The 12,317-nt window shown below is 40.1% G+C and overlaps 1 pseudogene; it reads right to left on the reverse strand.

Annotated features, from left to right (window-relative positions):
- Positions 1-3,751: 3,751 nt before the first annotated feature.
- Positions 3,752-4,399, reverse strand: LOC110595454 (annotated as a pseudogene).
- Positions 4,400-12,317: the final 7,918 nt, after the last annotated feature.

A 12,317-nucleotide genomic window follows, 5' to 3' on the forward strand; every position in this document is an offset into this window, starting at 1 on the left:
GTCTAGCGGAGAGTTGAATTTATAGGAAAGACACACATATATACAAATAGATATCATGAAAGTAAAAAAAAAGGATCAATGCCATGAGACATTTCTATTCTGTCTTTCAACACATTTTATCAATCACTGTCAGCCAGACTCTCTGCTTGTTTTGTTAAAGAGTTGAGACTTCATCTTATGGGTGCTAGAAGTCACTGAAATATTTAAACAGGGACTAGCATGTCAGGATTGTGCTTTAGAGGGGCCTGTCTGTCATGAAGTAGGAAGATTAGAGTCAAAGCAACCAAAGAGAAGTTGCTTTTTTTTTTCAGTTGGAGTCTTTGTCTGTTGCCCAGGCTGGAGTGCAGTGGCACACTCAGTGTCAACCTGCTGGGCTCTGGCAAGCCTTCTGTCTCAGCCTTCCAAGTAACCAGAACTGCAGACGTGCACTACCACCATCAGTTAATTTTTGATTTATTGTAGAGATGAGGTCTCGCCAAGTTGCCAGGGCTGAACTTGAACCTGTGGACTCAGGTAATCCACTTGTCTCGGCCTCCCAAAGTGCTGGGATTACAGGCTTAGCCACCGAGCCTGGTAAGAAGTTACTTTAATAAGGCAACAGATTATAGATCTGAACTAAGACAGAGAAGTAAGAATGGAAAGAAGTCAGCAGGTTTGAGGAAATACCACTGGAGAACTTGTCCATTGATTAGACGCAAGAAAGTGGCAGAGGAGGGAAAATTTCTATGACAGGAACTTCACAGAAGAAGCAGTATGAGCTATATTTGTAGGAGATCTGGACATAGCATTGGGAAATAAAACTGGTATCCTGGTTCTAGTTAAGGCAAGAAGTGGAAAGAAGTTTCAGTGAGTAGTTTAAGAATGCGGCGAATTCTGCTTACTATATAATTAGGTGATGTTTTCCACAATGGTCCATGATCTTGTCAAGAAATCCATTTACAAAAGTCCCCTACACATGAACCTTCAAGTCCCCTACATGCGAACCTTCAAGTCCTCTACATATGAACCTTCAAGGCCCCTACATATGAACCTTCAAGTCCCCTACATACAAACCTTCAAGTTATGAACGTTAACAATGCACACATGCATTTTAAAAATGTATTATTTCTCTCCACCAGGTGTCAGTATAGCCTGTTAAATGCATAGAGTACTATATAGCTGATTGTTTTTACTGGGTACTGAGGCTAACTTTGTTGAACTTAACAAAAAATTGGAATTCAACTGTGCTCTCCAAATGGAACTTGGTTTTATGTTGGGGACTTCCTGTGGTGGATTTTGACCAGCAATATTTTAAAAATTTTAAGTAGCTTTGTTGAGTTATGACCATAACATTCACTCATGGTAAGTGTAAAATCAGTGCTTTTTAGTAAATGTAATTATAAAACCATTGCCACAATTCAGTATTAGGACATTTCCAACCCCCAGAAAGTGTCCGTTTGCAGTTCATTTCTGCTTCCTTCCTCAGTCATACACAACCAGTGATTTGATTTCTGTCTCCTTAAATTTGCCTTTTCCAGACATTTTATCTAAATGGAGTTATAAAGCATGTAGTCTTTTATAGTCTTTTATATCTGACTTTTTTCACTTAGCATGGTGTTTTGTTTTGTTTTATGATCACAAAGAGGCCACAATTTTTACTGATAACTCAATCTCTACATCCATACAGTATTGCACAAGTTATAAGTGGATCAACAATTATATTAATGATACAAACTCATAAGAATTCACATAAAACTATGGCTCTAGGTTTTGGTGCATTTTGTGCCGGCTCCTTAGTAAATAAACAAACACAAATGAACTCAGCTACTTGAATTCATGAGAATCAGCTTTCAAAAAAAGGATATAGTTCATCTCATAGAATTAGAAATGTCAAAACTCGGGAAAAACAGCAACTAAGTGACAAAAGGAGCACTTTAAAGAAAAGCTGGTGCTAAAAATGCTAGTTTAAAAATCACTTTAAAATTTTAGCAACTGGATTTAGGAACCAGAAAGTGTACACATACTGGCAATTTTAAGAAAAGCCCCCCACGTTCTTCATCACAATTACAACTAAATTCCAAGAGCAATTCTGGGTTGCCACAATATCTTTTCTGCTATAAACCATTTCTTAGCCGGGCTTGGTGGCTCAGCCTGTAATCCCGCGCCTTTGGAAGGTTGAGGTGAGTGGTTTGCCTGAGCCCGTGGGTTCAAGACCTACCTGGGCAATTTGGCGAGACCTCATCTCTACAATAAATAAAAAATTAGCCGGGCGTGGTAGCGCGTGCTTGTAGTTCCGGCTGCTTGGAAGGCTGAGGCAGAAGGATCGCCGGAGCCCAGTCGATCGAGGCTGCAGTGGCCCTGAGCGGCCACTGCACTCCAGTCTGGGTGACAGAGTGAGACTCCAACTCAAAAAAAGGAAAAAAAAAAACCATTTCTTTCAAAGTTTGAAGAATCAAGATGGTAATTCCACAAAAGGGCTTTAAAATAAGATTTTTTTTCCTATTCAAAATAAAATGAAACTAATATAATCTCCATCAAATTACAAAGAAATCTATCAAAATGTTGACCAAAGAAGCTAGACCACGGCTCACTTTCATTGACTGCTCCAGGGGGAAGAGTACATGTGCCACCTACAGGGAAGGAAGACGGGAAGAGCCCCAGCTCCCTAGCTTGTGCAGTGAGGGTGTAGAAAAGCTCTTTGACCTCCCTCAGGTTTTGCTTCCTCACATACAGAACTGGGAAGTGGGCTTAGATGACTTTTAAGAGACTCTTCAACTGAAACAATGCAAATCAGCTTGAGATCCCATCTCTGAACAGACAGGGTGGCAGAAGAAATAGATTAAAAACCAGATGAAGTCCAGGTGAGGGTGAGGTGGCTCAGCCTGTAATTCCAGCACTTTGGGAGGCCGAGGCAAGAGGATTGCTTGAGCCCTGTGAATTCAAGAACAGCCTGGGCAATTTGGTGAGAACTTGTCTCACTATAATAAATCACAAAAACTAGCAAGAAGTGGTGGCATGTATCTGTAGTTCAGGTACTTGGAAGGCTGAGGCGGAAGGATTGCTGCAGTGGCCGTGAGCGTGCCACTGCACTCTAGCCTGGGAGACAAGAGTGAAACTCCAACTCAAAAAATAAAAAAATAAAAACAGATGAAGTATTTCTCACCTTTTGATACCACCACTCAGAACTCTTCTGCACTATAGTTCAAGGAAATCTTTGCCCAGTGCTGTTAAAGGGTATGCAAATGAGGCAGCTGACAATAAAATGTTTGCCTAAAACATAAAAAGGCCATGCCAAGTTTGGGTGGGAAAACAAAGAACCACCATGTTACTACACCAGCAGTCAGGACTTTCTGCCTCTGAAACGTAGGCATCACCAATCTGGTTGGAAAAAATGCTGAGGAAGATGCACATTCAAACCAGATGCACATTCAAGCCATTCAACAGAGATCCAGTGGGTGCATTATTCTACTTGCTGAACAGATGAACAGGTGCTGGAGAAGGCAACTTTAATGAAACAGGTTCTAATAAGAAAGGATGCAGGGAGTGAAATGATCCAAAGAGAGCATTGGCTTCTCATTTTCTGTCCCCTACAGATAATACAAATACCATTTCTTCTGGAATGCACCACACTGGCTTCATTTTCAAAATGCATCACTTTATTTTCTTTGCAAGACAGCCACACATTAAGCACATGACAGTGGTTTAATTTCTTCAGTCAATTCCAAGGCTTCTTCGAGCTGCCATGGGGCTTATGGCCAGAAGTCCTGAGGTTTCAAATATTAAAGCTTTCTCCACAGCCACAAGTTCCTTTGATGCTTGGGTTATTGAACACAAATTCACTGGATAATTTGTCTTCAACATAGCCCATTTCTGTTCCTAAAAGTGTTAGCTGTGCTTTCTTTTCTTTTCTTTTTTTTTTTAAAAAAGAAAAGTTTATTTAAAAGTAAATTAAAGAAAGAGAAGAGAAGGGAGAGAGAAGATTTATCTCCGCGGGGGGGAGGGGACCAAAGCCAGGAAGGGAGGCAACAGCCATAGCTCAAAGAGCACATGGCCACACCAGAGTCTAGCAAGACAACGGCCCTGTGCTTTCTTTTCAATGAACACACTCACTCCATCTTGAACAACTTCTTCATCAGAATCTCCTGTCTTTGTATATTTCAGAGTATAAGAAAGGCCATTACGGCCCTTGGTTCAGACACCGACTTTCACACCTACATGCTCAGGCTTATAGGCTTGTCTTTAAGAAATTATTTTATCTCGTTTACTGCTGAAGGTGTGAGAGTGAGGACGACCCGGATGGGCTGCAAATTCCTCTTGCTCACAGCCTGTACAGTTGCCTGGACCAAGGGAACAGACATGTTCACTGTCCCAGTGCCCGGTGCCTAGGTCTGGAGCTTGGACACCTCAGCCTCTCTCCACTCACACGGTGGACACATTGTCCAGCAGGTTGTTTTTGAGGGTCATTCATGCTGAGTACGTAACCATAGCTTGTTCCTTCTTATTGCTGAATAGTCTGTTGTGTAGAACACCACATTAGGTTATCCGACCATCAGTTGACAGACATTTGGACTTTTTCCACTTTGGGGTTAATATAAAGAATGCTGCTATGAACATCTGTGTATAAGTCTTTGGATAGAAATATGCTTTTGTTTCTCTTAACTCTTTCCCCAGGAGTGGAATTGCTGTGTCATATAAAAGTTTATATTTTACTTTTCAAGAAACAGCTAAATTATTTTTCAAAGTGGCTGCACCCTTTTACATCCCCACCAGCGACGCATGATTGTGTTAGTTGCTCTGCATCCTCCAGTTGGGGGCGTTAGTCTTTCTGATTTAAGCTCTTCCAGGGGGGTGCAGTGGTTATCTCACTGTAGTTCTGATTTCCCTCATGATTAATGTGACTGAGAACATTTTCATGTGTTCATTGACCAGTCATATATCTTCAGATCCTTTTTGCATTTTGTAATTGGGTTGTTTATCCTATCATTGAATTATGAGCATCCTTAATATATTCCTTTAACAGATATATAATTAGCAAAACTTTCTTCCAGTTTGAGGCATGCCTTTTCATTTTATTAAGATGTCTTTTGAAGCACAAAAGTTTTTAATTTTCATGAAATTCAACTTATTTTTTTGTTAAAATGAATTTTGGTTTCGATATTTTATTTTTATCCAAAAACTTTTTTTTTTGTTTTACCAACTCAAGGTCAAAAATATCTACTCTCATGTTTTCTTCAAGAAATTTAAAAATTTTAGCGCTTACATAGATCTATACTTCATTTTGAATTAAATGTCATATACGATATGAGGTAAGGCTATAACTTTCTTTCTTTCTTTCTTTCTTTCTTTCTTTCTTTCTTTCTTTCTTTCTTTCGTCTTTGAGGTGGGGTCTTGCTGCTGAGGCGGGTCTCGAATCCGCGGGCTCAGGCAATCCACTCACCTCAGCCTCCCAAAGGCATGGGATTACAGGCTGAGCCACCGAGTCCGGCTATAACTTTATCTTTTTACATGTGGATATGCAATTGTCCCACAACCAGTACTATTTTTTAAAGAAGAGAATTGGCCGGGCTCGGTGGCTCAGTCTGAAATCCCAGCACTTTGGGAGGCCGAGGCGAGAGGATTGCCTGAGCCCGCAAGTTTGAGACCCACCCGGGCAACTTGGCGAGACCTCGTCTCTACAATAAATCAAAAATTAGCCGGGCATGGTAGCGCACGCCTGTAGTTCCGGCTACTTGGAAGGCTGAGGCAGAAGGATCACCGGAGCCCAGCAGGTCGATGCTGCGGTGGCCAGGAGTGTGCCACTGCCCTCCAGCCTGGGTGACAGAGTGAGACCCCAACTCAAAAATAAAAAAATAAAAAATGAGAGAATTAAGGATGCCAGAATACATTGCATATTGTTTTACACACTTGTGTATATTCCATGTGTTTCTGAGTTGTGAAAAAGAAAAAGATTTATTTTGTTGACTTGTGATTAAAATATCTTTAAAGCTCCTGCAGTATGGTGTGCACAGTGTACACATTTGGGAAGAAAGAAAAGGCAAAGGTAGGAAGCATTTGAGAGTTATGGTCATGTGAGAGAAAGCCCAGAGTCAGGCACTTCCTCAAGGACCATGACCAAGCTTAAAGTACTTATGAGCTGGTGAAGGTCTTATATTATTGGAGGATTCCAGCTCTGGATAAAAGCTAGCCAGAGATGGAAGAGATCTGTCCAAGTGCAATGAAGGTAAGCCAGGCACAGTGACATGCACCTATAGTTCCAGCTACTTAGAAGGCTGAGGTGCGAGAATTTCTTGAACTCAGGAATTTGAGACCAGCCTGGGCATCACAGTGGGATCCTGCCTGCTCTCCATGCCCCCCAAACCCCAATCTACTGCTTGAGAAATTAGAATACCAAACCTATTGTTTTGTGCTGTCTTTCTTCCCCTAACCTAATAATCAATATCAATATTTAATCCCCTTAGTACCAGGGCATTCTTCACAAAGTTAGGCTAAACTAATGACACTTTCATGTAGGATCTGTGAACTAGTTATACCTTGAATTATTTTCTGAAAGTTAATTTCAAGCCTAGAGTCCCCCCCGAAAAAAAAATCAGAAATGCATGCAGGTTCATGCATTTTTACAACTCACAATTTAAAAAAAAATTCCATTTGACTCTATAACAAATATAAAGGTCTACCATTACCTTGCTTTTTAACCTTGAACAAATGTAATTTCCCAGGCTTTGATTATCTTACCTGTAAATTAAGAAACGTGGACCATTCTAAGTTTCTTTAGCCACAATAGAAGCATGACGATTTTAGGTATTCCCACAGACATCTGCATTCTCTAATACAAACTCATTATATTCTCTAATACAAGCCAATGTCTAAGAGCAACAGATAATTCCACCTGCTGGACAGAAAAGTATGATTAATAGACATAATGGCCATCCATCCATATTTATAAGAAATACACATTTCCTCGTATACTGAATTTCAAAATTCTTCAACACATTAGATATGTTGTCTTTTGCAATCAGTCTGTAGCAGATGTAAAAATTTGTCTTAGGCAGCATGCACTTAGTCATTTATTTATTCTACAAGTATTTCTGGGTCACATATCATATGCAGAGCACTGCCCTGGGTCCTGTAATAAACACAAGCACCTGAAAATGGTCAACTTTGATTTAAAGAAAGAAAGGACAGGAACACAAATAAGCATGGTACTTATTTTGATCAGAAGTGCAGGGGAGTTACAGATAATAGTCACAGATCATTGCTGTGGGGATACCTGTTATCATTAGGCTCTGTCCTAGCACTGTCCTTCTAAATCAGGCACGTTTTCTCAACTAGGATTCATGGCAAAATAATCATTTAGCACAGACCTATAGAGGGCTGAAAACATTGTGTTGCTTCTTTTAAAACCTACAAATAGGACTCTTGTGCAAGGGAGGGAGTAATCATTTCCAAATGTGATGAGGAAGACCCCAGATGGCAAGATTCGAGAAAAGTCCTTTGCGGCCCAATAAACACCTGCTCCCAAGGATGATGTGGACTCTCTGAAGGTTAGATCAGTTTGTAGAAGAACAGCATCATTATTTGTGTCAGTGTGACCCCATGAACAAAAACAGATTGAATGTCAGGCCAATGATATTGGACAGTGCTCCTCAGAATGTTTCAGGGCGTTTTCTAGCAATGACCCTGATTTTGGCACTACATCTATTGCCTAGTATTTTCTTTGTCGGCTGTTAGTTTGGACTCAGAGCTACATCATAGCAGTACAGGAACTACACATAGAGGTTTAAAAATATTTACTGTAAATTGGAATAAAACTTAGGAAATAGATGATATTTTAGTATGCCATTTTAAATATCACATTTCCTCTTTTTTAAACTGGCACCAGTTATAATTTATTTGAATATCTTTAAAGAATAAGACACAGCTTTCTCCTAATTTATTTTTAGTCTGAAAATACATTTTTATAAATGTTATAAAAAAATACAGTTTTGAAGAGAAGTGGAGACAATTTGTAACAAGCATATACATGAACAAACATAAGTATTCACAGCATATAGCAGGAAATAGTGTTGTTGTGAGAGTTCAGGGCTTGGAGTTAATGTCTAGTCCTACCATTAACTAATTTTGAAGCCTTGGATGAATCTCTTAATTTTACCAAACTTGAATATTCTAAGTCACAAAATCAGGGGGTTGAAATAAATGATCTCTAAATCTCCTTCTAGTTCTAACAATTTTTGTCTATATTTATAATTTATTGTGTTATGGCAAATACACAAGCTTTCATAGATTAATATTTACTCTGTAGTGCAAACACTGAAGATTTCTTAAATGGAAGCAGATCAGCCTGGGAGGATGGCCTGCATAAGTAGATATGTGAAATAATATGTGTGTTTTTGCCTGACAGAGCTGAAGACTGATGTTCAGTGACTCTTTTTTTCTGGTCTTTGTGTCAGTATCAGTATTAATCAAATGGTAGGATTAGCTTTGATCCCTGTGCAAATCAACCTAACTCATTTGTAAATGAGGAAATTCTGAAGAAGTAATTGCCTGGCATTTAGTCTGAGAACTGTAATTAGAATATGAATTAATTATTCAATAATACAAAAATAATTTATCTCACAATAATAGAGTGGAAAACTCAGGCAGTTAAAAAGCAAACCAAACTCTGCAAAATACAAAAATGGCATTGAGTGGGAGACAAGGTTCTTTAACCCAGGACATTTTCCTGGGTGTCCTGAAATCATCCCACGGGCAGCTGTCTCCTCTGCCTACGTGCAAGGCTGGTCCTATTTGTAGATTACAAAAGAAGCAACACAAATGTCTCATCAATGTTTTTAGCCCTCGATAGGTCTATATGAAGGAATGATTTTTCCGTGAGTCCTAGTTGAGAAAGTGTGCCTAATTTAGAAGAGATTCCTAGGACACAGTGCCTAAGGATAACAGGTATGCCCACAGCCACTGCCTCAGGACATGGCACTAGATTTCTGAGGATTGGCTTACTTTAAGTGATGTCTGGAGCACCCCAAGCTGGGAAGACCATTGAGGGAAACTCCCCAAGCAGATGCACTGCTTACATTATTGAGTATGTGCTGACCTAGAGGCTGGAAGGAAGGGCTGAGTCTTCAGGTTACTCTAGGACAAGTGCCCATGAACAGTTCTGATGACAGGCCATCTTTATTTCCCTGAATCCCTCGGTTGATGACTTGGATTGGGGATTGGGCAACTGAACTAAGAGTACAAATCACTCAGTGGAGGGGGCCAAAGGGGACAAGACACAGAGTAAAGAGTTTCAGACAAAAGCAAAGGTTAAGAATATGATGGTAAGCCGGGCCAGGTGGCTCAGCCTTTAATCCCGTGCCTTTGGGAGGCTGAGGTGAGTGGATTGCCTGAGCCCGCGGGTTCGAGACTGACCTGGGCAGGCGAGACCTCATCTCTACAATAAATCAAAAAATCAGCCGGGCATGGTAGCGCATACCTGTAATTCTGGCTACTTGGAAGGCTGAGGCGGAAGGATCGCAGAGCCCAGCAGGTTGAGGCTGCGGTGGCCGGGAGCAGCCACTGCACTCCAGTCTGGGCGACAGAGTGAGACTCCAACTCAAAAAAAAAAAGAACATTATGGTAGACAGAACATGGATTTTAAAGCCAGATGGACCCAGGTTTTCATCATGGTTCTACCACCTCCTAACTTCCTGACTCTGTTTCTGATTCCTCATCTGTAAATCAGAAATAATGACTCTTACCTCATAAGATTTTGTAAGGATGAAATAATGTGTGTAAGTGGTCTCAAATAAAGTGAACATTCAAAAAAATGTTAATTCTCTCCCCTCTTTGCCTCCAGCACTGTCATGTGCTGATCTCTATCCCCCATTCCCATTTCATTTGCTGAATTCCTAACCCCCAGTGCTTCAGAATGTGACTGTATTTGGAAATAGGGCTTATAAGCTAAAATGAGGTCATTAAAATGAACCTAATTCCAATGACTAGTGTCCTTATAAGAAGAGGCAATTAGGACACAAACACACAAAGGGAAGACTATGTGAAGACACAGGAAGAGGAAGGCCATGTACAAGCCAAGGAGAGAGGCCTCGGAAAAAACCAGCCCTGCTAACGCCTTAATCTTGTAGCTTCCAGAACTGTGAGAAAATAAATGTCCATTGTTTAGGCCACCCAGTCTATGGCCCTTTGTTTTGACAGCCCTAGAAAACTATTAAAAGTACATGCCCCCACCCCACCAGCAGAAGAGCAAATGGCAAAATTTAACTTCTGTGGGGAGAGAAACCTGACATCCAAAAGCAACTGTGACTGGTAGGTAACAGTATATTAGGGAAGCCTAAGCTCATGACAAACTATGTGGTGTGTACTATGTGAAAAACAAAACAAAACAAAAAATAAATATTGTGAATATGAACGACAAGATGCTAACCTCTCATAAAACATAAACTTCTGTTTAAGTACAAGAGAAAGCAAAAATTTTAGCAGTGGGCATGTTAAGCCATTTAAACATAAAACCAGATATTATCAGAATTACATGCTAAAGAGACTAAAGGACTTAGATATTGTCACTATTATCATACTGATGACTAATTCTTTTTTTTTTTTTGAGTTGAAGTCTCACTCCGTCGCCCAGACTTGAGTGCAGTGGCACGCTCCCAGCCACCACAGCCTCGACCTGCTGGGCTCCAGCGATCCTTCCACCTCAGCCTTCCAAGTAGCTGGAACTACAGGCGCATGCTACCATGGGCAGCTAATTTTTTATTTATTGTAGAGATGAGGTCTCGCCAAGTTGCCTGGATGGGTCTCAAACTCGCAGGCTCAGGCAATCCACTCACCTCGGCCTCCTAAAGCACTGGGATGACAGACTGAGCCACCAAGCCCAGCCAACTGATGACTAATTTAAGAGAAATCTTAAATAACTTAAAATCCTAGGGTGTTGGTTTAATAAAGTGCTTCAACCTGAACCCTGTGTAGACATGATTAGTCAACTGGGGGTCCTTTCCTATTAGTCTAACTCATTGAAAACTCTCATTAACCTTACTGACTGCTTTCTAGAAAGAAGATGGGTGAATAGAATGCACAGGAAATGGCTTTTAAAGAAGTATCTTCCCATCAAAGACACTTTAGTATTAGATAAAATGTCTTGAAATATCTTTCCAATGTTCCAAAGGCCCAGTAATGAACTTCAGAGGTCTGTGTGCTTTCTTGGTGATTTGACTAAGTAGTTCTTGTTACAGAAACTGAAGCCCACTTTTTGATTGTAAAGTGATGCTGGAGTGTAAATTCAGTTCTCAATGAACACAGATTGCCTCCAAAGGAATGCTACCACAGTTGACTCTAGCCTGTGTAGGGTAATGCAAATCATTAAAGTTAAACAGATATTAATATTTTGCCATACTTGCTTCAGGAATAAGAAAAGAAGGAAGAAGGAGAGCGGAGGGGGCGGAGGGAGAAAGACAGAAAGAAAGACAGAAAGAAAGAAAGAGAAAGAAAGAAAGAAAGAAAGAAAGAAAGAAAGAAAGAAAGAAAGAAAGAAAGAAAAAGAAAAAGAGATGTCCTGTTCGCTTTTGTGGGTTTTATCTCCAAGAATCTCACCAGGTTCTCTGGTGAAGATCAGAGAAAAATTCCCTCATGTCAAGAAGGAAGAGGGAGGATAGCCCTTTTGAAATATGTCCTAAGGAGAAGTAACCATTTTGAAGTACACTCAGAATGTTCTCCAAAGCAGTTCTGGAATCAATTTTATCAGAGCCTTTTATCTGATCTGAGGAAAAGACAATTAGATAATATCAGGCCTCTCCAGTCCTCCTGTATCACATAAAGAGTGGAGGGAAATGGCTAGAAACAGTTCTGAAGGTCAATGCCCAGGGACTCAGGCCCACTAAAAAACTGAAATTAAATTATAAGATTATAGAACACTTCCCCAGCCCAATGTCTTAACACCACATCAACAGGGCTTTAATATAATAACAGTGGATTACAACTGAGAGAGCTATAAGACACAGACTCTATTTAAGAAGGAGTTCATAGGAAATCCAAATACAACAGGGGAGATAAATAAACAAGGGCACTAGAGGAAACAGAAGCCTCTGACACCTCTCACCACATAGCAAATACTAAATATAGTCCAGTTCCTGGCCAGATTAACACATAACCTCACACTAAAAGCCCAATGACCTCAGTTCCTGTTACTCAATACTTCATAACTGGCTTTCAACAAAAAAATTACAAGTCATGCTAAAGCAAGAAAAAAATAGTCTGGAAATAAAAAAGCAAGCATCAACACCAGATTCAGATATGACACATATTTTGGAATTATCAGATAAAGAATTTAAAATAACTATACAATAAAT

Source organism: Carlito syrichta, unplaced genomic scaffold (assembly GCF_000164805.1).
Source record: "Carlito syrichta isolate Samal-C Ts95f unplaced genomic scaffold, Tarsius_syrichta-2.0.1 Scaffold302058, whole genome shotgun sequence".
NCBI classification, from domain to species: Eukaryota; Metazoa; Chordata; class Mammalia; order Primates; family Tarsiidae; genus Carlito; species Carlito syrichta.